This window comes from Aedes aegypti, chromosome 1 (genome assembly GCF_002204515.2).
Source record: "Aedes aegypti strain LVP_AGWG chromosome 1, AaegL5.0 Primary Assembly, whole genome shotgun sequence".
Taxonomy (NCBI): Eukaryota; Metazoa; Arthropoda; class Insecta; order Diptera; family Culicidae; genus Aedes; species Aedes aegypti.
In genome coordinates, this window is record NC_035107.1 from 111,947,993 (window position 1) to 111,975,864 (window position 27,872).

At 38.7% G+C, this 27,872-nt stretch overlaps 1 protein-coding gene and 1 long non-coding RNA gene across 6 annotated transcripts in view; one reads left to right on the plus strand and one right to left on the minus strand.

Annotated features, from left to right (window-relative positions):
* The window catches only part of LOC5570700 (protein sidekick), a 318,723-nt gene that overhangs the window by 29,944 nt on the left and 260,907 nt on the right, over positions 1-27,872 (minus strand). The window lies entirely within an intron of this gene.
* On the plus strand, positions 12,276-13,209 carry LOC110676668. The gene is made up of 3 exons (XR_002500615.1): positions 12,276-12,362; positions 12,421-12,871; positions 12,936-13,209. It is a non-coding gene; the product is annotated as an uncharacterized LOC110676668 (long non-coding RNA).

A 27,872-nucleotide genomic window follows, 5' to 3' on the forward strand; every position in this document is an offset into this window, starting at 1 on the left:
GTGGGGAAGAGCTTGTTTTGACAACCTCAGTGCTTAAAAGAGAAGGAGATTATTTTTTCCCTTTCTCAGTTAGGTGGAGAGCATGTTTTCCCATTTCTCAGTTCGGGGAAGAGCATTTCCCGACAGCTCTTCGTTGTCTCTTTGTAGCTCTTTGCCCAAAAGGGCAACGAGGACAGCGAAATCATGCTCTTGTGTTGACGGAGAAACCAACCTCAGTTCATCCCAAAAGCAATGATGATGTGTTTGCAGAGCCTCGCAGTAAGCTAGAGCTGTCAAATGGAAGATGTGCGTTTGGATAGAGCCAACGTTTCTCTCCACTCTCTCAGCCACGGATTATTCAACCAACAGCGAATGCTGGTTCATAATTGTTGTGAGCGTACGAGGTCGCTTCATCTATCAGATCAAGATGAGCAGAATAAAGCCTGGTTGTAAGTAATTTTTATTTGAATTTTTCAGTTTCGATGTAATTTGTTCTATTTTCTGAAGAAAAGTCGTTAAGGTTATACAAAAAACATGAAAACTCTTCTCGGGTTAAAAAACAGCAAACTGTCACAGCTTTCTAGAAAGATACTGTCAAAATTGCAGTCTTCTTTGTCGTTAAATGATCTTGAAAAGACGAACAGATACTCGATAATTCAAACATATTCTTGGTTTTACAATCAGGATATTGAAACTACTATTCTATCAAACACATCTGAAATTCTACCGGAAATTCAATATTTTTTCATATTCTTCTGTACTCTTTTCAATTCATACAAAATTTTTATGATTTTGTATTTTTTTGTTTGTGGTGTCACTTGGACGGCTAAGACCGCTCACGGTCCATCTTGCCATTTATGATTTTGTATTAATATTTTCATGGATTTGTTCATGTATTGCAATTTTGTCTAAGAGTTTAGAATTTATCATTCTTTTGACCCAGATCCCTGAATAACTAGCACAGGTGGATAGATTACCAAGACAATATAACTATGGTCTGCCAGATTTTCGCTGAAGGGTAAATAACAGAGACTATTGCATAATCTATAAGTTGTCAAAGCTTGTATAGTTGTTCCAAACGGTTGTCAATATCTGGAACATTTAAATTATAAAGCAAAGGATCAAGACATCAGTCTTGAAGAAGGCTCATATAGCTGGTTCTGAAGCTTGTTAGTTGACCGAGAGTGAAACTAATGTGCATTTCTGGAAGCAATTGCTCCTTGTCCGCAAAGACTAGTTGAATATCTTTTTTTTTATTTCTTTATTAGTATCATTCCAAACATTACATTCATTTCTTATATCTAGGTGTTCTGTGTTATTAGACAACCCTATCATCCTAAAACTAGTTGAATATCTGATTGAAGCAAAGCAAGACAATCGTTTGATCCTTTATCATTACAAAAATCTAATTGAGTGTTTAAAAGCATATTGTTTTATCCAGTCGCGATAGGATATTTTTTTATAACGACAAGGGAAAGAAATCGGAAAATATCTACACAATAAAATAAAATAGTTTATTTGCTTATTGCTTCAATAACGACTTTAAGAGTGCTTCGTGAAGCCCAAGCAGGACAGTTCGGTTTTGCGTCGTCCGATTGATTTTGCCGACGGATTCGCGCGTTTTCGTTGCCGCATAATTTTTTCCCCCTGTTTTGGAGCGTCTTGCTGGGTAGTGCTTTGTGAAGCCCAAGCAGGACAGTTCGGTTTTGCGTCGTCCGATTGATTTTGGTGACGGATTCGCGCGTTTTTGTTGCCGGAGAATTTTTTTTTTTCCCCCTGTTTTGGAGCGTCTTGCTGGGTAGTGCTTCGTGAAGCCCAAGCAGGACAGTTCCGTTTTGCGTCGTCCGATTGATTTTGGTGACGGATTCGCGCGTTTTTGTTGCCGGAGAATTTTTTTTTCCCCCTGTTTTGGAGCGTCTTGCTGGGTAGTGCTTCGTGAAGCCCAAGCAGGACAGTTCGGTTTTGCGTCGTCCGATTGATTTTGCCGACGGATTCGCGCGTTTTTGATGCCGGAGAATTTTTTTTCCCTGTTTTGGAGCGTCTTGCTGGGTAGTGCTTTGTGATGCCCAAGCAGGACAGTTCGGTTTTGCGTCGTCCGATTGATTTTGCTGACGGTTTCGCGCGTGTTTTCGTCGCCGGAGATTTTTTTTTTTCACCTGTTTTGGAGCGTCTTGCTGGGTACGTATTTGGGAAGGCCCAAGCATGACGGCTTATTTTCGGGACGCCAAGAAGTTTTGCTGTCAGTGTCAGTTTTGTGTTCAGTCGAGAATGGATTACCAACTGGTGAGTTCGTTTCATGCTTATGATAACACATATTTTCTTGAAAGCGTAACTTTTATGTAATATTAAAACAAACTTTGTATGGTTCGTCACTATATGTGTCGGCATTATGCTTTTTTCTTATACAATTTGAATATACATATATTTTTCTCTTTTTGACATTATTAAAAATTATTTATTAAAAAAATCTTTTGAATTGTTCGACATTGTGAATGTTGACGTATTTTCTAAAACTTCTACCATATCGAGACAAAATGCACAGTAATACTCATATGTAATTTTCAAACAAACTATGTATGGTTCGTCACTACAAGTATCGGCATTATTCCTGTTTCATATAAGTTAAAATATATACATGTAATTTTCAGTTTTCGCCATTAATAAAAACGTCTTTTGAATTGTTCGACATTATAGATGTTGACGTATTTTTCCAAAAACTTCTCGAGACAAAAATACAAAACTAGCTTTAAATACAAGTCGTATATTTCCCCCTTGTCCATGGATCGCATCACCGACCAGAGGTGACTCCCAGATCTTTTCCTCCCTCACTAATAAACACCCTTCCCGTGGTGATTGTGGAGATGCAGAGGTATTCTCGGTCTCTAGAAGCAACAATCATTACACCCTAACATTCCTTCCCCATCCCAACTGACTGTAAGGACTTGGCCGGCGCCGTTATTGATCAATAATATTAGATCTGCTAAAATTGCACTTCGAGAGTAAGCGGAAACTCCCATCCCTTATTCATTTGGATCGTAGTGCAATTCTTACCAGTTCCGATCAATCACGGAGTAGCAACCATTGACATGTACAGTCAGTCTATGCTATGCTATGCTATGCTATGCTTATTGCTTCAATAACGACTTTAACGTCCATGAAATGGAAATATCTGCAGCAAAATTGAAAAAAAGAAATCAATATAATTTATGCTATTGCCATTCAAGTTTTGAAGAATCAAACAGTCTTGATTTTAACAGGAATATTTTAATTTTCGTTTCTCGTTCTTTTTACCTAGGGCCCCCTTCAAGAGATCTGACCCGGGCCCCCTGAAGCCCAAATACGGCACTGGCTGAGATACAGCACCCCAAACTTGGGCATTTTGTATGGAAAAACAGCATTTGCTTACTAACTTATGTCACTGACTGTAAATGTGTAGGACTATCACGGAATTGAATTGAGAAATATGCTGAATCATCAAATAAAATAAAATTCTGCCGTTGGAATTGCCAATCACAAAAAAATGGCAAATGTTTGAAGCAGACTAACTTGCTGCCCAGTGCATTGAAAAGGAAAAAAAAGCAGCTATGGGAGTATATTTACCAAGTTGTGTTCCAACAGAAAAACCAACATCCAGAGTTTGAATAACATTGGTTTCAAATGACGAAAACAGTTCTTGTTTTATACGCCTATGAATGATGATTGCAACACCCCCAAATGTCCCATCAAGTCATTACGATAAACAAAATGGTTTGTATCTTTTTTGAGCTTGGATCCAGGTTTCAAATAATTTTCAGTAATAACTGCTGTATGTATGTTATTAGCTGTTAGAAAATTAAACAGCTCGTTCTCTTTACCATTCAAATAATGGGCATTTCAATTCAAAATATTTGAAAAAAAAAAATAATTTGGATCCATTAGAAAAAAAACATAATCCAATAACAATTTTATTAGTACACCAGCTTGAACTGCTTCAACCATAGTGATTATAAACATTGTATCAATCGTTTCATTCTATTGTTTAGTTAAAACATCAAAATCAGAGGGAGACATGTTACTAGAAGTAGGTACATGTCCTGTTGGGATTTTCCGTTGATGAAGAGACGAAATATAAGTTACCTGTGGTGGCATAAGCATGAGTGTTTCTAATTGTTTTGATCAAATTCGAACGGTTAGCCGTTGGAAGAAAATTGGATGAGTTGGAATAACTGGCGACAACATTGGCATAGGAATTTACTTGGGAATTTCCATTCGAACTGTTATCCGACAGAAGAATAGCTTGTGAATGAACATGATTATAATTTACCTGATAGGTATGAGTACTAAACAATCCGGGAATGAAAAACGTTGCCGTTTATCTGCCTGGTACGAACCTCAACGGTTCGTTTGCGTGAAGGGCAATCCCAAAAGTTAGACATATGGTTGCCCCCGCAATTTGCGCATACAAACTTTTTGCTATCTTCCTTCACATGGCAGACGTCCTCAGTGTGAGAAAAACCACCGCAAACCATGCATTTAGCATCCATGCGACAATGTTGGTACCGTAAAATGGGGTAACTTTGATAGTTTTTTCGAACAAAACTTGAATATTTCTGCATGCTGTTTCAAAGAATTACAATTTATATTTTTTAAACAAGTACTGACATACTAGCTATCGATTTCACTTGGTAGATTGCCAAAAGATTTATTCTGAATGGATATATTATTTTTCATATAATCGAAAGTCGGTTTTCTGTTTTGGGGTAACTTTGATAATGGAGTGTAAATCGAACAAAATTGAATGAACTTCGGAACTTTTATAGGGCGTCGCATACCTCTAGGCGTTTAACGCTATATGGAAATTTCTGACTTAGATTACAAATATGGTCCCAGTTTGTAAAAATGGGTTTCTTTAAGAGATTTGAGACCGAATTCATGGTCTACTATGACTAGGCTGTCAAGGATAAGTGACGAACTCATTATGACTTCATCAAATAGTGATCGTAGAACAGATTGTTTGTAATCGTCGCAAAAATGCTAAAATCTGTATTTTTTAATATTTGCCTATAAATCTTCAAATGCACTTGATTACAACAAAAATAGCTTTGACATGAAGTGTCATACAAATACTCTTTACTTTTGCATTCGTTTTGCTTAAATAATTAACAGGAACTTCGTTATTTCGTTTAACGGTGGGTCTCGCACTATCAAAGTTACCCGCATTATCAAAGTTACCCCGTTTTACGGTACCACTTTTGGCATCGACGGTACTGAGTGGGGTTCTGGAAATTTCCTCCAGGTTTCTGCAAAAAATTCCATTTCACATGGACATCGAACATAAGTCTTGCTGTCTCTATAGCTTTTGTTAAAGTGATCTAAACAATATTCCTGAGAAAGCCCTTTCCGACGAATGCCAGATTGGGTTCTATTTTTCATAACTGGACTGGAGAAAATTCAAGTAAATCATATAATCCATTTTTGATCTCTCAGTTTTGTCGTCGTCATAAGTAAAACAAAATGTGCTTTTTCTCTTCAAGATGATTCAAAATTCTTCTAGATTCTTTTCAAAAAGTTCGCGATCTCTAAGAGTTTCCGGTAAAATGCGACAGACTCCTTTCTTTGCGAACTAGAAGGAAACATTGATTCACCTAGTAAACCCTCCAAGTTTTGAACAACTGACTACGATTTACAACACCTTTTGTTTCATCATTTTAAAGAAAGAGCCTGGGCTAGAGGCTACTGCGATTTAATTCAAACCTTGGAGTTGAAATTTTCAAACAATTCAATGGAACGTCAATTGGAAACCCTCTCAACCCTTTTTAAGTAAGATTTGGATAGGAAATTTGGAAAAAGGGATAAAAATCAGTTTCCAAATATACGGTGTAAAAACGTCGATGTATTGAGTAGAGTTCAAAAATACCTATTACATCAAACATTGGAAACAATTAATAATGCTTATAAAAGCATTGAATTCACTAGCGAAGTTGAACATCATAACTTGGACTTACATATTGTTTGATCACAATCATCACTCACATTCGAAATCTACATCCAATCAACTAACACTCACTTATTATTCCAAACGTATCAAATCACTCACCAACACAAAACATAAACAATAAAACTAAACAGCTATGCCCAAACCTTTGAAAATTTGGCTTTGAGTTAGTTTTTATTAATTTATTTATTGTAAATAGCCTTCATACAGGCTAACCTAATTCAATGTCATAACGGTGGAAAGGTCATTTGGCATAATGGTAATTTGGCATAAAGTTGTTTGGCATAATGAGTCTGAAACCAAGAATTTCTTAAGAGGACATTCATAATTATGCTTCTATTGAATCCCTCTGACGACTAGAGGCTTATTTTGGAGTCAATTGATACAAAAATGACACTTTATTCAACAATCATATACTCTTGAATAAACTAAAGCATATTAGGAAAGTTATTGCCAATAGTATTTTATTACTTATTCAAAAATTATCTTTCTTTCATATGTAAGTTATTCTTTTGTTTGTTTCTTATTTAGGACAATTTTACCCTTCTTTCAAACATTGAATGTTCTTTCCAAACATGTTGTAACCATAATAGTAGGTTTAAAACTGTTGATTTAAATTTGGAATTTCACCTTCTTTAATACGTAGGCTGTTCGTTGGGGCTATATTTTTAAGGCATTTTTTGTGTCCAACTGAAATAAGGGCGGCAATCGATGACATTGATCTACTCAAATTATCAGCGAAAAAATAAATCGATTACTGCATTTACTCCGATGATTCGGAACACAATTTTTTATGTCCTTTCTTCTTATTGTTTTAGTCATGAATTTTGCCTTCTTTTAAAAATAGGCTGTTCTTTATATTTATACTGTTATAAGATAAAATTAAATAAAGCTAAATGTAAAATATTTTTATACTTTGCTATTTTATTAATTTTTGCAAGCCGTGCCAAAATGATAATTATTTTAGAACCTGCTATTATTTCAATTTTTTTTTTACAAGCACATGATCTCCTTTCGAGATATGCTGGAAACAATATTATTTCAATCACAAATATTCCCTTCTTTCGGTAATAGATGGTGTTTTTGATTTACACTTTCAAAATTTAAATTAACTATGAATCTTTAAAATATTTTCTTTTAGAAATGTGTTTCGAGTTATGCTGTGAGGAGATTTTGTTTTACGTTGAAGCCTTCAACATTTGAAACGAAAAATAATCTGCTCTCGTATATAGGCTATTTTTGCATTATGCTGCAATAACAGATTTTCGGAATAGAGCATTCAATATATTGCAAATAAATTTTCCCTTAATTTATCAAGTAATTTTCACCAAGTGTTACGTCCCAACTGGGACAGAGCTCGATCAGCAACGAAATGTTCTTAGATCGTTCCCTTTATTATTATCTGCTATCATCAAGCTCAATGATTCTTTATGTTCTGGGATGTAGAGAAAATTATTATTCTGAAAAAAAAGATCTTTCACCAGACTTGTCACGAGTTGCATTTAGTTATGCTCTCTAATGTCACAACAATTTTTGACATCCAGAGTTCTGAACGAACACAACGCTTGTTGAGTACTACCTACCATTTTTGCTATGGGCTCGTTGGTGTTGATCTCGGTAAAAGCTTCAAAAAATGCAGATATTCATGCTAAATTCATTATGCCAAACGACTTTATGCCAAACGATTTTATGCCTAACGGGGTACAATCGTCATAACCATGATTTGAAGGACTGCAATCAACTATAACTATAGTCGATACTGTAGTAATGTGCAATAGGATTTCTACTTCGACTAAACGAGATCGATTGCCTTTTTGAATGCTAATACACATGCCATTATTCATATTGCACCAGCGCAAAAGCTGTAGTAGTGTATTTATAGAAAAAAACGAACGAAAACTTTTGAACAGCTTTCAAGAACTGAGAATTGCTGAAGTTTTTACATGTGGACAACAAACATAATGCTATAATGTTTTTATTCAGATATGTTAAATACTCACAATAGGGTCCTAATAACATCAGTGAAATCTCGTTTTTATTTCATAGATGAAACGTGTTCTTGGCAATACTTCTAGGCAATATTTCCCGCTCAACTAACAGCTAATTCATAATAAAACCCACTGGGGTTTTGCTTTTTGACATTGGGGTTGTTCCTTTCTGACATTTCGAAAGAAGCACGAAAAACATAATTCTCCCAAAATATTAGTTTAAATCTAGGGGTGTGGCATAAACTCAAAAAAAAAAACAACGAAAGAACTTCGTATTTTGAATTTGAATGAATACAAAACATTAGGAAAACTTATATTTCTGGCGTAAGTTTAATGTGCCAAAAAATTTGGATTGGGCATTTGTCAAAAATGAGGAGTGTTCGAAGGGTAGGGTACCTTGTTTCCGTTTTTTATTCTGTAACCGAAGTAGCTTATTATATGAACAAGAAATCAAGATGAAATTGAAACATGTTGCAAATTATCTCGTTTGACGATAAATTACAATAGTTGTAGATATTTGTCTAAGCTGATTATTGTGTTTGTATTATAAAACATAGAATCATATTTCTGTTACTAATTCCAACGCTTTTCGTCTGAGGACACGTATGCAAGTTTCTTATTTTTACAAAATTTCTGCTTATTGTTCAAGTTCGTTTTCCTTCCCTAAGCTAAGCATCAATACTTAATAAAAATATTACCTTTTTTCATTCAAATCCCTTGAGGTTGCGAGAGTACCTACTTCCGACATAATGAACCGCTTAAGAAGAGCAAACTGCCCGGTCGGTGGATGAATACCATCTATCTTATCTTCGTACGCGTACAGTTAAGTAGTACGACGTTGAGCCGTGCAATGGAACATTTAACATCAAAGTGGAACTTCATTCAGTAGGAGCCCCATAAAAGGAGAACATTCTTTTCGTACCCACTCATCAAATCGTTCTTCCTCTATCGTTGTCTTTCATCATGATGATGATCGCCATGCTGAGTTGCTGATATAGTCTTTCCCTTCCACTTTCTCACGCGAACGACAAACGACGATTTGGCTCGGCGGCCACAGCCAAAAGAGAATTTCGTGAAAAGTGCAATTATGGGATACTTGTTTTGCTTGTTCTGCGTCGAGTACAAGTACATAAACGACTTGCGTTTATTATTATCTTCGTAATGAACGATTTGGATTTGGATGGAGCAACCGGAAATAATGGAACATTAACAATTCGAAGGGGAGGGGCACTGTTGCATATTCCTTAGCGAGTAAAGGTCCCATTTTATTTCTATTGAGTATGAAATTCAAGTATGGCATCATTTTACATAGTAAGACGAGCTAATTTATTTAAAATCTAATATTTTCTTATCATGTGACATATAGGCCTATTTCGAGGTTTAACTATTGAATTAATTATATTTTTACACGTTTCGTCAACTTGGAAACCTACCTAATTTCAAAACCAAAGCTCCCTCATTTATTCCAGTTGAACAAAACTATCTTCTAAGCAATTGGCTCAAAAATGCGATAAGCTTCCATTTTTCCTCCCTTCCATCGCTTCAACTAAATTGTCCTAACGAATTGCACTGACAGTTGGACGGACAACTCCTACGAAGCCAGTCGGTATCGGATAGATAGTGCACTCCTAAAAAAAACATTCACACGCCAGACAGAATAAATATAATGAACGACGACGACCGCGCCGGTAGCCAACGTTTGTACGATTTGCTGTACTGTGGAATGGGCTCTATTCTATGTCCGGCCACACCAATAGATTCACTTGAACGGAAAGGGACAAAAACCCGTAAGTGTGGACAGCGGATTTGTCCCGAAGCGACAGACTGATCCTATTTTATGTGTGAATGCAATCGTCCTTTAGAAAGTGCCAGGTACCTCTGGTGATACAAACGTGTCGTCTACACAGAACGGAGTTGCCCAGGAGCATACGGGGTTAAACTGATTTGGTTGAAATATTAGTATTTCTATTGCACATCTATCTAGCCTGGATATACAAATATTGCTCAGGTAGGTTAAACTTCTAGATTGATAGAAAGTTGAAAGACGAACTATTCTGCAGCTCATTCGTTTCAAATTCAGCTCTAGCTATGAGCTTTATAACTTAAGAGAAAATGCTGAATCAGATACGATATTACGGTGTAGTTACTGAATAATTCTAGAGTGTAGTTCTGCGATATACTGATGTGCAGTCAACTCTCCCTTGGTCGACATTATGTAGCTCAATATTTTCTTTATCTCGATAGAATGCATGTTCAATTCAATCTAGCAATTTTGATATATCTGAGTTGATATCTTCCCTGGCAAGGAATGAGAACTTATCGTAATCCTTAATAAATCCATGTAATAATATTCTGATCGAGTTGACAACAATCTTATGATATCAAAATATTGCGTGAACTAAATCAAAAACGAATCTAATTTGATAGCATTATAACAAATCGAGAAATTATTAAGTTACTAGATGTTCCTAGAATCCTAACTAGATTTCTTAATTGCTTAGTAGGCTATGTAAAAATCCCTGTACAAAATATCAAATTTCTATGTCTAATGTCTCTCAACTTTTTCGGTGGTTTGCTATATTTGTACAAATTGCACCCAAACTCATCGATATTTTGGACGGATGCAACAGTGTAGTGTCTCAGTTTGCTCTAGAACAACACGTGGCAGTTTAACTAAGACTGCTTCATTGTTTTTCAGTCAAATTCCCTGACGACATAAAAACCAGTTCCTCCAACTATTTTTTGAAAAAAATCTTGTGAACAAATTAAAATATGAAGCCTCATAATTTGGGGTTTTGTTGCACGTATAACTCAATTATAGGGTGTCCCAGAAAGTATGGGCACCACTTTATCCTTCTGCCATTTCAAGACCAGTGCAGATAAAAATCTGATTTTCACACATTATATTCTTGCATTTATGAAAATCAGATTTTGATTTTTGAGCGATGTTTTCACTACCTGTTTGTTGATGGTGTTACATTTTCGGAAGCTCTTATCAGTTATGCATAAATCGACTTATATCTGAGCGACTTTGTTGTACAAAATTCACAAAATACGTACAATAAAAATCTGAAAAAATATTGTTATCATTGTCGGTACGATAAATGATCAGACTATCACTTATTTTATTGGAAATAATAATCTTAAGTATATAAAACTTGAATAGAAACCAAAAGACGATTTCAGCTTTGGACGATGTTCAAAAGAGTCAAAACCAAGTGCTTGTATATCAGTTAAAACATGTTAAAATCTTGAATTTTGTTGCCTATCCTAAAAGATAGATATTTGACATTAGTAAACTTGAAATTAATAATTTTTATTTATATTGAAAATAATTGAAAAGCTTTGATTTCGTGAAGTTTTCTTATGTGGAGAGAAAAACTAGTGATTTTTGAGTATTTAAATGTTTCCCGGCAAAGCCAAATAAAATTTTAAACAAAAATTCATTCATTCATTCATTCATTACCAGTTAAGTTACAACAAAACACGAAAGTAGGGTATGTGCTGGCTAGATAAGAATTGATTTTCTAAAATCAAAAATTTCAATGTAAAAGTAATTTTTGCAAACATAATTTGCACAGGCAGCATTTAAAATTCCTCAAAGAAAAGTACAACAATATAAAAATATGTATTTATATGAAACAATAGTGGGTTCTTGTTATCAAAGTCGTGCCTATACTTTATAGGACACCCTACACACTACGAAAAATTCATGTGATTTACGTCTTTTAGGATGCACATAAAAGAAGCGAGCCGAATGACGTAAATTTGTGTCGAATTTAAAATACGTTAGTGTCTGATTCGGGAAATATCGATCACAGTTCTATCGTTTTCGTGTCTATTAGCATGTAAAATTACATTTTTTGTTCAATACATCTTCATGGACATATTTTTGTGTCGTTCCATCACTTACATCATGTGTCATTCAGTCATAACCAGAATTACGTCCACAGTAATTTTCATTATTTTTAAGAGTGTATAATGATCACCTTCGTTCGTTCACTCATGATGATCCACAGGATACAGGCTCTATCCCTCAGCAAAAACGGAAAGACCAACTCGAGACGAACATTTCTAAAGGTCCTAACTAACATTTTTACTCAAATTGAGTTATCACTATTTTCCAAATCCTTAGCATAAAATATAACGATTTTCATTTAAAGGTTAATTTTTTTTTATTTATTAACCTTAAAATTCGAAAAGAACAAAACGACCCAACTGCAATATCGATAATATCGACCAGCTCTGTTGATGGGACTTTTTGCTCGCCGAAGGTCTCATCTGTCATTTTCGATTTTTGTTTACAACATTGCACATGGGACCTTTGGCATGCTAGCGAGCTCTCACAGTAATTTTGAAACTATTTTGAGTTAAATTAATAAAAATGGATCCTACACAAGACCAATTCCGGATGTTCATACGTAAGTAAAGTTCAGTGCATTGAATAAGATTAAAATTTAAGGATGAATAATATTTCAGAAGCAGCATCACGTCGAAGCCAAAGATCCGATGGCAGCAGTCACTATGGTAGTCAACCTACACCGCCGCAGATAGATGATTCGTGCGATGAAAAATTCAAGCTACGGGAGAGTTGCAAATGCCGAACCTGCACCTTCAAAGAAGGATAATTCAGTTTTTAAGCTCTCTAAGAGGAAAAGCGCTGAGTCGCCACGGAGCTGGAAGGAGCGCACTGGAACTTCAAAATGGTACGGAGACTCTACCGAAGCAGCATGCTTGAAATTAACTGCAGGACAGGTCAACAATCCTTGCAAAAACAGCAGCCTTCATCGTGTTCCGTTTCATGAGATGAAAATGTCAAGCTACGGGAATGTTGCAAATGGCAGTACAACGGATTGGATTTTGCAACAGAATCACGCAAAGTACGACAGATGTAGGTTAACAGATTTATCCAACACTCGAGTCAAAAGCAGTAAGTAATTTTCCCGATATACAAATGGCACATACGTATAACGATTTTCCTTGCTTGGTTGTAGGCAATCTCTCCTCTACAGTAGCCACGTCTTTGAAGTCTCACTCTGCATCCATCAAAGGAAATGATAAATCACTGAGAAAACTGATCAGTGATTCAACGGGTACAGAAGAAATGATCGATCTTGATTCGATTTCCAGTTACTGTAAAGAAAATGTCGTTAAAGCAAGTCATCAGCAGTATCGAAAAAGCGTTATTGAAGAAAGAGAGCAGATCAGCCCAAGCCTGGCTTCTACAAAATGCAAAGAACAAAATATAATTTCATTGGATCATCCATACATTAAGGTGTTCGAACTCTTAGTGTCACCCTCCATCATGTTCAAAGATGCTAGTACAAGTCTAATGTCTTCTGCGAGGTCTGTCTTCTTTAAAGTATGCAAAAAAACTGTATGTTCAGACTTGAAGTAGATTGAATATTATTCCTCCCTCAAATGCTTATATTTTGACAGATTCGAGAATTTCGACTACCAGCAGTCTTCAACAGTATCGTACACTCATGTGCACTGGATAAGTTCTTCTTTTGTAATATTCATCCCATCCTCTTTCCCTCATTATTATCTTAAAGCGTGTATGAGTAATAAAAAGTAACAAAAGAAAAAAGAAAATCTACCAAAGAAATCATTTTTTTTTTTGAATACCTCACTATTGCCCAATAATTTAAATAATATTGTCAGTGCAGACATAATCAAGAACGAACACTACTCAACTATTTCGCGCGACCAAAACGTCGCTGGTCGCTGGCGACCTTTTCATGTTAGTGCTCGAGCGAAACAGGCTATTTCAATGCGTCGCTGGAGCACTAAACTACAAAGCGCTCAACAGTCCAGCGACGCGACAGTCGAGAGACGTTGCAGCGATTACTCGGATGTACAATATTTTACTCTAGTTGACGTAAATTTGATTTGAATCCATTATTCTTTACAAACTTAATCAAAATTTACCAGTTTTTATTGAGTTTTACAAATGTCCCAAGTAACAAAGGTATTTTCATAAAGACCCATTTGATAGGTCCCAACTGACAATAAAAGTGCAAAAGGTCTCATGTGATAAAAATATCCAAAAATAACGTAAACATGTAATTTTCCGCAGAATGAACATCATTTTTGAATTTTTGAGCTTTTTTCACGTTTAGAATTGAAGTTCAATGTCTTATTTTATGTTTCTATTCTAATTGGCATTTGATTTTCATCACGATTTTTTCGAAGCTTTTTTTCTCCGATAAAGGCAAAAGTCTGATGGGACCTTTTGAAATGTTCGTCTCGAACTGAATATATCTACGAGACGGCAAGGATCAACGGATTCAAGGAAAAGTCGATAAAAGCCATCATCGACAAAAAGGAAAGACAGCATATTCGGAGTGCTTTGACGACACTTACCCCTATCAACGGACCCATGAAGAGAGTCTCCATCCGAGACGACAGACACATCAGCTCCGCCCAAAGGAATTTTGGAATCGATTTGGTGTTTTCCACCAGAGACAACCCACTTAAGACTTGGTTAGGCTCTACCAAGGATCCGGTAAACACCCTGAACAAGGCCGGTGTTTACAAAGCAGAGTTGCTCGCCTAATTCAAAATGGCCGCCAAATGTTTTTAAGCTTGCTTCAAATGAATGCTCATTCCTTCCTCAATACGATGCCACTAAGTTTGCTATGTGTTCCTAAGGAAATATGAGACAAATTGAGCGATGAAATATCTACGATTTATAAAAAAATGTACTGTTTCGCTAACTGTTTAGCTCAGCCCACTGCTAAGTAACCATGTTTTTGTAATGAGCATCAAACTCAAGAGCATTTACTCATTTTGGCCAAATCGTATCAATGATATTTTTCCATATCCTCAAACTATTTTCGAGGCTCACCGTCTGTTTAAATCAGCATAAAGTTGTTGTTAAACACATTTTCCCCACACAATGCTTTTCGCCAATCTAGATTGCTTGTCCCTAACAACTATTTTCTTATTAACATGGAACTGTCTTGGGTATTTAGCTGGCTGGCGTACGAGGGGTCCACCAATTTAAGAAAACCGAAAGGATCACCCTTTAGTTTTAGCTTTGGGGGTGAACCTGCCTACGGCAGAAAATCCCTTCAATAAAAAGTAATTCAATTCAATTCAAATTCCTTTAGTTTTAGGATAGACTAGCGATCAGTGACATAAAATTGGAATTCTAACGAAGGGTGCTGATGGCGAGAATTTCTCTCATAATCTTCTTCAGTGTGCATAATTCAGTGCCTCTATTTATACAGGGTCAATAACTGCGCCGGCCACGTCCTAGCAGTCAGGTAAGATTGAGGGATTGAATGCTAGTGTATAACCTTTGCTATTTGGAGACCGTGTTTACCTCTGCATCTCCACAAAGGTTACTGGGAGGGATGTTCGTTAATGGGGATAATCGTTGGGTCACAGGATTCACTTTGATAAGCGATTAGACCATGATAAACAATTATTTGTGAGATATAAACATGCTTGTTGTTCGCATACGAAAATTGCATCGCCACGCCATCTGTGGGTGACTAGTCATCGTTCGTTAGCACCAGCCTTTTTATGTTGATCATCATGGCTCCCTTCGGAAAGGTGCGATTTCAGTCTTCCGGCAACCGAGAAAAGATGGAGTAACCCATGTATAAAAGCCGAATGATACACGTTCTCGCTCTCTTATTTATTCGACAACACGACGCCTGCCGTCATCATCAGCGAAGGAGTGGACATCAACAAACAGAAGAACTTTCGTATCGAGTAGAGTGAATTTGAAATATTAGTAGAAGTGAAATATAGTAATAGTTAGTTTGAAAAGCAAAGAAAATTAGTTTTGAGTAGTGCAGTTAGTAAAAGAAATAAAAGTAACTTACCTGTGAACTCTGCTAGTGCCAAGAACCTAAAATAAAAGAAAGAGAAGAAGAAAGAACTTACCTGGTAGTGCCGTCCCCGTTGTGTGCAGTGGTGGATAAAAAGTGAGCACAGAAACACATTTCGCTTCGCTCTTTGGTGTTATCGAATATCTGGTCCTTCGAACCGGATTAGGACGTCGATTCTCCGTCCGTTCTGGAACCTTCTCGACTAGTGAGACGAGCTGCCATCATTGCCATAACCCGACGCACGTAGGAACCGCCATATCGAATCGCTGAGGCGCTGGACTCCGCCATAACTGAAAGCTGACTGGATAATGGTACAAGGCTCATGCTAGCCTTTAATAAGGTAATTAGCATTCCATTAACATTACTGTTACCCTTTTGAGCTACGCGGTCTTTCGCTTTCCAGACCCGGCTCACCTATACGCGAATTGCTTCCTTCATCTTGGAGCGGATACCCACATCATTACACTGGTATCCGTCAGAGTTCCTGCTTGCTGTTCAATACTAATACAAGGCACACAATTGCCTTAAGTAAGGTAATTGCATTTCCTAAACAGTTAGCCGATTTCCGGGGTGATCTGCGCGGTTTTTTGGTTTCAGATCCCGCTGCTGACCACAATGTCCACGGAACGCCGAATCAAAACGTTGAAAACGAAACAGAAGAGTCTTCTGACGTCGTTTTCCCTCATCCAAAATTTTGTGGAAAACTACGATGAAGAAAGTGATGCCTGCGAGATTCCAGTGCGACTGGAAAACTTGAATGAACTTTGGTCAGAGTTCAAGGTGATTCAATCCGAACTTGAAACTCTCGACGAATCATCCGTCGACGCTCAGCTAAAGCAACGGACCGAATTCGAAACGGTGTACTACCGTGTGAAGGGATTCCTTCTCTCCCATAATAAAACGCCTCCCACACCGACAATTAACGCTTCTTCTTCATCGATCTCGCATTTCCCTGGATCGTCGTCACATGTGCGCTTGCCCGACGTTAAACTGCCAGTCTTTAATGGAAATCTTGATAATTGGCTGAATTTCCATGATCTTTTCGTTTCGCTGGTACACGCTTCGCAAGACCTTTCGTCGATTCAAAAGTTTTACTATCTGCGATCATCTTTAGCTGGCGACGCCCTCAAACTAATCCAAACCATAGAAATCAGTGCAAACAATTACACCGTTGCTTGGAACATGCTTGTCGACCATTATCAAAATCCAATTCGCCTAAAACAGACGTATCTCGACGCCCTTTTCGAGTTTGCTACACTCAAACGGGAATCTGCACCCGAACTCCATTCGCTGGTAGAGAAGTTTGAAGCTAATGTCAAAGTCTTGAAGCAGCTTGGAGAAAAGACTGAATTTTGGGATATTATACTCATTCGCATGCTTAGTGTCCGCTTAGATCCCACTACTCGACGAGACTGGGAGGAATTTTCGTCCGCCAAACCCGAAGTCATGTTCAAAGACCTAACGTCCTTTATTCAGCGAAGAGTAAACGTTCTACAAACGCTTCAAGGGAAGATCGTCGATGCTTCTTCATCTAATCAGCATACAAAAAAGCCTATTCAGCGTTTCGTTACTAGCCATGGAGCCAATCAAGTTCAATCTAGCCGAAAATGCGTCGTGTGCTCTGAACATCATCCATTGTACCTGTGTCAGACCTTTTCAAAACTGGAAGTAGGAGCTAAAGAGAAGGAAGTTCGTCGCCACCAACTCTGCCGCAACTGTCTACGAAAGGGACATCAAGCTCGGGACTGTTCGTCATCAAGCACCTGTCGAAAATGTAAGGGGCATCACCACACCCAACTGTGTACTTCAGAGAATCCTGCTGCTGTGCACTCCAGAGCAACCGAATCAACTCAACCGGCGTTTGATTCTTCCTTTGTATCTCGTGAATTACCCAAGCCGTCGATTTCCGCAACCTCCATTGCACCCACTAGTTACGCTACAGCTGGGCAAACTCGAAGCGTATTGCTAGCCACTGCCATCGTTAAATTGGTTGATAATTGTGGCAATGAGCATACTGCAAGGGCGCTTCTCGATTCTGGTAGTGAATGCTGCTTTATTACCGAATCTCTCTCACAGCTTGTGAAAGCTCAACGAATTAAAATATCCGTTCCCATTTCTGGCATTGGGCAATCAACAACATACGCACGGTACAAAATTAAAGCGTCGATTCGCTCGAGAGTCACCAACTTCTGCACCACTGCCGAATTTTTAGTGCTACCCAAAGTCACTATTGATCTTCCGTCCGCTTCGTTCGATGTGTCCAATTGGAAAATACCTCCTGAAGTTCAACTTGCTGATCCCTTTTTCCATGAGCCAAAACCGGTCGACATAATTATCGGCGCTGAAATCTTCTTCGACCTGTTTAAAGTGTCTGGCCACATTCAGCTGGGAGAATCGTTTCCAACAATTACCAATTCCGTCTTCGGTTGGCTAGTTTCGGGTAAGACGCCACAAATAGGAGTCTCAAAGCCTGCAATTGTTGCAAATATCGCTACGGTTGCCGAAGTACACCAGATCATCGAACGATTTTGGACAATTGAAGAAGATAATAGCAGTACAAACTATTCCATCGAAGAAACAGCTTGCGAAGAAAACTTTCGTCGCAACGTGAAACGCAACGCAGAAGGTAGATACCAGAGTCTATGAATGGAGAGTTGCGCGAAGAGACTTCTTTGAATGGTTGTTCTTCTTCGTCTTCGAAAATAGCCCCTATCTGTTTTGCTGGTCTGCTCGATAGGTAGACGGTTTGACAGTTCGATAGGTAGATTTGGTTTCACTCTTCGCGCAACTCTCCATTCATAGACTCTGGTAGATACATCGTTCGTTTACCTGTGAAGGAACACATTCTCAATCAACTCGGTGACAATCGTCGCACTGCTGTCCGACGATTCCACATGCTGGAAGGTCGTCTTGGTTGCAACTCGGAGCTTTCGGATCAATATACAGCATTCATTGATGAGTACCTTGCCTTGGGCCACATGAGACAAGTGTACGATTACCAATCTCCTCCATCGCCTTGTTATCACATGCCACACCACGCTGTTATTCGAGAGGAAAGCACTACGACAAAACTGCGAGTCGTATTCGACGCATCATGCAAGACTGCTGAAGGCCCATCGCTCAATGATGCACTTATGGTAGGACCGACCGTGCAACAGGATATCCGGTCTATAATTATGCGCTCTAGGACACACCGAGTCATGATCATCGCCGATGCTAAACAAATGTATCGACAAGTTCTTGTTGATGAGCGCGATACTACGCTCCAACGAATCGTATGGAGGAAGTCACCCGATCAGCCTCTCAACACCTATGAATTGCAGACGGTAACCTATGGCACTGCAAGTGCCCCTTTCCTCGCCACAAGGGTTCTATTACAACTAGCCAACGATGAACAGCAACATTTTCCAGAGGCAGCGAAAGTTTTACGAAACGACTTCTATGTAGACGATCTTTTTTCGGGAGCAAGAAGCGTCAAAGAAGCTATTCAACTACGCCACCAGCTTGAAGCACTTCTCTCTAAAGGAGGATTTCAACTCCGTAAGTGGGCATCTAATGAAGAAGCTGTACTAGAAGATTTAGCTACTGAAAATCGAGCCTTACAAACTTCGGTTGATTTGGATCGCAACCAAACAATCAAATCTCTTGGTTTACATTGGGAACCTGGTTCAGACCAATTGAAATATAAAATCCAAATCCCTAGTGAGTCGTCCACACAACAGCTAACTAAGAGAATCGCTCTTTCACAAATAGCACGGCTTTTTGATCCCCTCGGTCTACTAGGTCCAGTTGTTATATCGGCAAAAATATTCATGCAGGCATTGTGGACATTGACGGATGACAACGGCAAGCCTTGGAGTTGGGACGAAGAGCTACCACTTCAATTGAAAGAACGATGGTACACTTACATGTCAGATCTGCCGCGCCTTAACAGCCTACGAATCAATCGATTTGTACTAACAGTCCAACCTGCATACATACAATACCACTTTTTCTCTGACGCTTCTCAGCAGGCATATGGTGCATGCTGTTATATTCGAACTGCAGACGTATCTGGTAAATTCAAGGTAGCTCTTCTTACAGCAAAGTCTAGAGTAGCACCATTAAAACAACAGAGCATTCCTCGACTCGAGCTCTGTGGGGCACTCCTTGCTGCTGAATTGTACTTGAAAGTGTCTCAATCATTAGAGCTCTCAGGGGCTGTTTTCTTCTGGGTCGATTCAATGACAGTCATCAGTTGGCTGAAAGCGACACCATCAACTTGGACCACTTTCGTCGCAAACCGTGTATCCAAAATTCAACACGCGACTCAGAACTGTTCCTGGAATCATGTTTCTGGACAAGAAAATCCCGCAGATTTATTGTCTCGCGGTATAACGGCAGAAAATATTCTTGAAAACAAACTCTGGTGGCAAGGGCCAAAGTGGTTGCAACTTGCACAAACTTCATGGCCATTCGATCACCCAGATTCGGCTCTTTGCGCTGAGGCACTAACAGAAGCTAAAAAACGATCGAAAATTTCATATGCGGCAACTCCAGAACCCACATTTATGGATCAGCTTACGTCAAAATTCTCTAACTACGACCGCCTATTGAGAGTAATCGCCTACTGTCTGCGCTTCATTCAAAATTGTCGTCGAACACCAATCAGTAATAAACGAAATAGCAACACGATCTACGTCACAACAGAAGAGACGAAAGCAGCAGAGTTGATCGTGATTCGTGAAGTGCAACGAGAAACGTTCTCTGAAGAATGGAAGCAGCTTGAAAAGTCGAAACAAGTATCCATCAAGTCCCGTTTACGCTGGTTCCACCCATTCCTGTCTGACGATCAGGTAATGCGCATCGGAGGTCGTCTCAAACATTCGCTTCAACCATTTGATAGCAAGCATCAACTTATCCTCCCTGCTTCACATACCCTATCTAAATTGCTCGTGCGAACACTCCACGAACGTCATTTACATGCAGCCCCACAACTACTGATTACCGTTTTACGCCTAAGGTATTGGATCACAGGGGCCAGAAACCTGGCCAGATCCGTTGTTCGCAACTGTGTCACTTGCACTAGAGCACAACCACAACTCCTTGAGCAGTTTATGGCCGAATTGCCAACCCCCCGTGTCACTGCTTCTCGACCATTTTCCGTGACCGGCATTGACTACTGGGGTCCCATTACCATAAAGCCTGTTCACCGTCGAGCATCTCCTGGCAAGGCCTACGTAGCAGTTTTTGTCTGCTTCTCCACTCGCGCAGTACATTTAGAGCTGGTTATTGATCTTAGCACTGCCAAGTTTCTGCAAGCATTACGGCGATTCGTCTCACGGAGAGGCCTATGCAGCGACCTTTACAGCGATAATGGTCGTAATTTCCTCGGAGCAGCAAACGAACTTCGAAGTTTAGTCGACAGTAATACGCATCAACAATCCATCGCTCAAGAGTGTGCCAAAAACGGGATCCGCTGGCACTTTAATCCACCGAAAGGTTCCCACTTTGGTGGCCTATGGGAGGCTGCTATTCGTTCCGCGCAAAAACATTTTATCCGTGTACTTGGCAATAACACCCTGGCAGCGGATGACATGGAGACATTGTTGACGCAAATCGAATGTTGCCTTAACTCGCGTCCTATCATACCGCTCAGCGATGATCCGTCCGACTGTGAGCTCCTCACACCAGGTCACTTTCTCGTTGGGTCCGCACTGAAGGCTGTTCCTGACACCGACGTGACCGAAATTCCTCTCAACCGTCTGCGGCAGTATCAACAAATACAAAAACTGTTCCAACTGATTTGGAAACGGTGGCATCTCGAATATTTAAGCGAACTGCAACCGCGGACGAAATGGTACAATCCACCGATTTCCATTCAACGAAATCAACTCGTCCTTCTGAAAGATGAGAATACTCCGCCGATGTCCTGGCCCACTGCGAGAATCGTCGACACGCATCCCGGATCCGATGGAATCATCCGTGTGGTAACCATCCAAACATCCACTGGGCAATACACTCGTCCGATCTCAAAGATTTGCTTGTTGCCTATTCCGCCCCCGCAATCATCAGAGGAAACAAATGGTGTGCCCAACACTGAATGCACATCAACCACAGCAAGCGGAATTGATAATGCCGTCGTCATGCACCATCCTTCTGGCCATAATCGTCCGTCCGCTGATGGGTCACATCCGGATTCCTAAAACGAAAATTTTCAAGGTCCTTTAGTGAAAAGGACAAGGTAAGAACCTGTCCATTAATCATAAAATTATCTTAACCCGCTACCGGGTCTCTTTTTTTTTGTTTACATCCTGTAACTGAGCTCGTCAACATCATCACCAACCGAGAGCAACGTCACCAGAAGCGAACGCCGAGAAGAAATCTGTCATCAGTTGTCATCAAAATCGGCTGTCAGAAATGTGATTTCTGAAGGGGCCAGCATGTTCGCATACGAAAATTGCATCGCCACGCCATCTGTGGGTGACTAGTCATCGTTCGTTAGCACCAGCCTTTTTATGTTGATCATCATGGCTCCCTTCGGAAAGGTGCGATTTCAGTCTTCCGGCAACCGAGAAAAGATGGAGTAACCCATGTATAAAAGCCGAATGATACACGTTCTCGCTCTCTTATTTATTCGACAACACGACGCCTGCCGTCATCATCAGCGAAGGAGTGGACATCAACAAACAGAAGAACTTTCGTATCGAGTAGAGTGAATTTGAAATATTAGTAGAAGTGAAATATAGTAATAGTTAGTTTGAAAAGCAAAGAAAATTAGTTTTGAGTAGTGCAGTTAGTAAAAGAAATAAAAGTAACTTACCTGTGAACTCTGCTAGTGCCAAGAACCTAAAATAAAAGAAAGAGAAGAAGAAAGAACTTACCTGGTAGTGCCGTCCCCGTTGTGTGCAGTGGTGGATAAAAAGTGAGCACAGAAACACATTTCGCTTCGCTCTTTGGTGTTATCGAACACTTGTCAATATAATATTTTCAATTGATATGAAAAATTTCCTAAGGGAACGTCCATAAATGACGTAGCATTTTTTGGCATATTTTTGATACCCCTCTCCCCCATCGTAGCCTATTTTCCTATATCTAATACATGGCCCGTCACAACATCTTAAACTCCCCCCTCCCCCTAAAATGCTACGTCATTTATGGACGGTCCCTAATAGAAGATAATAATGTCGACACTTAAAGTGACGAACCATTCAAAGTTTGTTGAACAAATAGCTAAACGCAATATTCCTACAATATTCATGTCAGGACGAAAGCATGTGTTGTCATATTGAATGAAATGAATGAACAATTGAAAAGAAAAAAAAAGTTTGAGTGGACCATCACAGAACGCTCTTATGCCAGCACTTATAGTGTCAAACCATTCAGTTTTTTTCAAATGAAAAAATAAAAATAAGAGGAAAGGGGCGTGTTGAAAAAAAAATGTGTAAAACATAAATAATTTATGAATAAGAGTTTATGCCGACACTCACAGTGACGAACTATTTACAGTTTGTTGAAGAATCATATTTATATCCCACCGTTGTTACGATTAAACGTGCAGTCAAATATTTTTTACAGATTTCAAATAAAAGAATGAAATGAGCTCACCAATTGATCTCTGATTCTCGACTGAACAGCCACAATCCACTTTCAGGTTCACTTAACTGAGGAAGAAATCACTCTGGAGACGCATGAAAAGCAAGTGTTATTTTTCATGCAAAAAATCGCTCAAAAAGAACATTCGGGTTTCAATATTCACGGATTATGTGACTGAATCATTTTTTACGGTTTGAGTTGATTGAGTGATTTTGTATTAAAATCTCAAGCGTGAGATTTCCAAAGCAGATCTCTAATGAGTTTGCTCTCACGGGAGAGCGTATTGATTGAGATTTGAGTGTGAGTCTATCAACACTGTGAAATGGTATAGTACTAAATTAGGTTTTTTATTTACTCACCTAATGACAGCTCATTGCGAAGCAAAAATTGTCGAGGGTTGATTCAAAAGTAATCTCCATACTAATTTCAAACACGTTTCAAAAATAGTTACGTAGCACAAAAAAAATTAAAACTGGTTCAATTATTACCGTAGATTCAGAATATGTTAAATAACAGGATATCCCTAAACAAGACAATAATTGACCTCAGTTTGCGGATGCATGTGAACTTAAGAGGTAAGGGAAAGGTTTTGAACTTACTGGTGGAGTTTCAAACAATAATGTTCCTAAAAAACTAATTGAATAATTTCTGGCTGATTTATTGGTATAACGTCTGATAAACTACTTCAGAAGTATTACGTCCTCTATCTAGTTTAGAGCTTTAGACACTATTCAGTGTACGACTAGCAAAAAAAAAAATAACAATGCCAAAACTATTCTTAACAGTTTGTTGAAATTGCCGTCTCGGGTTTTACACAATGTTTCTCTGTTTTATCTAAAAACTCGAACTAAAACACCTCCAGACGTACCTAAAATAATCACGCACCAATTGTTTCATAAAAAATTATAGATCAGCCAGTTTATGTTCATGAGATAATTGGAAAACAATTTCAGGAATGTAAGACCTTCAAAATTCTTTAATCACACAATCCGATTGATATGTTTAAAAATTCTTACAAGCACAACAACTACTAAAACAATCGTGGTCAACACGTGTTCATGACAAATTTTCTTAACATATAATGCTGTCATTATACTTGCTTTTACTGTCCATCACCATCCTATTCCACCAATTTATGAAGCCGTTTAATGGTAAAATGAACATCATGCTAAAACATTTTTCATTGCATTACCGAAAATATATCCATCAAAGATTGTAACCCATTCAAAAAGAAATATGAAGGTACCAGTTTTGACATCATATCATAACGATATTCACTTCACTGAAAAACCTCAAGTCTCTCAAGCTAAAAGTTGCGTCAGTTCTAATTTTCGAACGTGGTTTTCTAAAATCTTAGTTTTCGTTGATATTTTTACTTTAATTGGCATCCGTATCAACCCGAACACTTCGATTTATACTCTAAATCGTCCGAACGTGATAAAAATTCATTCAAATTTGTTTTCTTTTTGGTAAAACTTTTTACAAATTTAATCAATCGTAGCTTTAAAATAGCAGCACCTACTTTGCACGCAAGGATACTCGGAAGCACACCTGGAGGCATCCAATTGGTGATAGACCATATTCTGTTGTATGGCCGACATTTCTCCAATGTCATCAATGTTAGGAGTTTCAGGGGTCAAAAGCTGGACGAGCGGAGAAGTGAGATCAATGTGAACGAAAACCTCAACAATCCATGGAGTGGTGAGTGAAACAGCGCGAGAAGTGATTGAGAAGTGATAGGTACTGCTCGAAGATGACCCAGAAGCGGATGGTTCGACGAGGAGTGCCAGAGGGTGACGGATGAGAAGAACGTGGCCAGATCAGCCGAAAAGCGAATACATTGCAGGAAAAAAAAGAGTATGATGAGAATGTGATAGCCGAGGCGCAAAACTGTATGGAACAGAACGATATGCGGCGATTCTACGAAACTGTCAATGGCTTGCGGAGAAAGTCAGAGCCGTCTCCCGTCACGTGCAACGACCGTGAAGGTAATTTACTGACAGATAAAACGATGGTGGTTGCCATGTGGAAAGAGCACTTCAAAACGTTACTGAATGGAGGGAACGATAGAGCATCGGCGAACAGAATAAACATCGACAACGATGGTCCAGCTGTGGATCCGGATTGAAGCAGGGCGATGCACTTTCAAACCTATTGTTCAACATAGCGTTAGAAGGAGCAATAGTAAGAGCTTGCGTGCATAGGAATGGCAATATTATCATATTATTGGGGACGATATCGACATAATTGGAATTGATCGCCGAGCCGTGGAAGAGGCATACGTGCATTTTAAAAAGTAGACAACGCGAATTGGACTCATGATTAATACCACAAAGACAAAGTACATGGTCACTGGTAGACACCGTGGGCCCTTAGGTGATGTTTGTAGTGGTGGTGATAGTTTGAAGTAGTAAAAGAATTTGTGTACCTTGGAACTCTAGTGACTTGCGATAATGATGTTACCCGCGAGGTAAAATGGCATATTGCAGCTGCGAGTCGGGCTTTTTACGGACTTCGTAACCAGCTGCCCCGCAGCTTACATACGGAGACCAAACTCGCGTTGTACAAGACACTAATTCTTTCGGTAGCTCTGTACGGCCACGAATCTTGTACGTTGAAAGAGATCGATCGGAGAGCTTGTGGGGTCTTCAAACGTAAAGTGCTGCGAACAATACTTGGCGGTAAATTGGAAAATGGCATGTGGCGACGTCGCAAGAATCACGTGTTATACCAAGTCTATTAAGAAATGGATATTGTCGTATAAAACACGACAGGCTGCGGTGGGCTGGGCATATATCTCGGAAGAACGTCAAGCTAAACTAATATTCAGCAGAAAACCAGGGAGAGGCCGTCGCCTCTGTGGAAGACCGCGCACCAGATGGAGTTGAGGAGGATTTCAGGTCGCTTAACGTTCAGGGCGACTGGAAGCGATTGGAACAGGACCGGGTACAATGGAGGAGGCTCCTTCATTCGGCGTAGATTCAACGCAATAGCAAGGAATTGTTGCCCATCAAGTATCAAATAAGTAGATTTAAAATTGGTTTAAAAATAACAAAGTTGTGAAAACTTCACTGATGGTAATATTTTATAACTTGAAGATTCAACCAACCTGATAGCCCAACTTGTTTTTCTTCTTCTAGAAATGTTTCTTAACCGTATCGTAGTGAACTTCGTTATTTTAGATGACGATCGTATACTGTTTATTCGTCTTTGAATCGTGAGCAGAAGGCACTTTCAACAATTCACCAGTGCACTTGAGAATCAAGTTATTCAGTATTAAGAAAGTATTTCCAAAGAAAAGAACATGTTTGAAAATTGTTGGGAAACTTATTTGGAAAGAGTGAGAAATATCATTAAATGTATAAAATTTAAAATATTCGCACATAAACCAATATCCTGAATTCGTTCAATAAAATTAAAGATAAAAATCAACTCATATTAGAAACCAAAAAAAATTACGTTGAGGCATTTTAGCCAAATGTAACAAATGTTTAAAATGTACCATGCCCACACAGTTACGGATCACCCACAGTGACGGATCACTTTGGCGTTCAACATCGGATAACTCGCTCAAAACATAAACGTTGACGTAAAACATATTTTTCCCATGTTATACTATTTGTCTTCTACCATTTTTAATGTTAAGCACAACATTCAACCGCTAAATAACGGTGTATTTGACAAATTTTTAGTTGGTACCACACAGCAATCATTATATGGTCGTTTTCTGTAAGAAGTGCCGTCAGCATTCATAAGCTCCCACAGGTGGTAAAATTCAAATGTTATTGCATAAAACATGCTCATTCGCTTCGATTTAGTATGAATTCATCTTTGGAAAACATTTTTCTTGATTGTTGATTCTAAATACCGAATATTAGCACTTCTAACTAGTGATCCATAATATGGACCAGGAAATGATTGTTTACCACGGTTATGGATCACTTCCAAAGAATGTCGATTTCTACCATTTTAAGCATTGGATTCGACATTTTCATACAATAGCACTAAGGATAAAACCAATAAAACATCAAGGTTTGGAAATTTAATTTTTAGCAGTCAAAAATGGGTGGAAAACTTGGCGTGGAACGAAAACAGTACATGTCTCAGTTACTACAATTCAGTGTCACAAAAAATGGCATTTTACTCTTGTTTCCAGCTCTAACAATGTTATTTTTTTTTGCAGTAATATGTGACACATTGTTAACTTTCGCCAAATCATGCAATACAGATGCATTGAGTTGAAAATCTCCGGATTTTGCACACTGATCCGTAATATGTCATAATTTGATCCATAATATGAAAATTGATCCATAATATGGTTTTCAGAAACCGATACAATTTTTAGTTTTTATGCGATCCTATGTAAATATTACACTCAAAACAGTTTACTAACCGAAGTTCCAATTTGAAACGATTCAATTCGTGCTTTTAAATTACAATTTTACGTTTGCCATGTCGTTTTATTGATTTTTATAGGTTGGACACCACACTATTTGATCCATAACTGTGAGG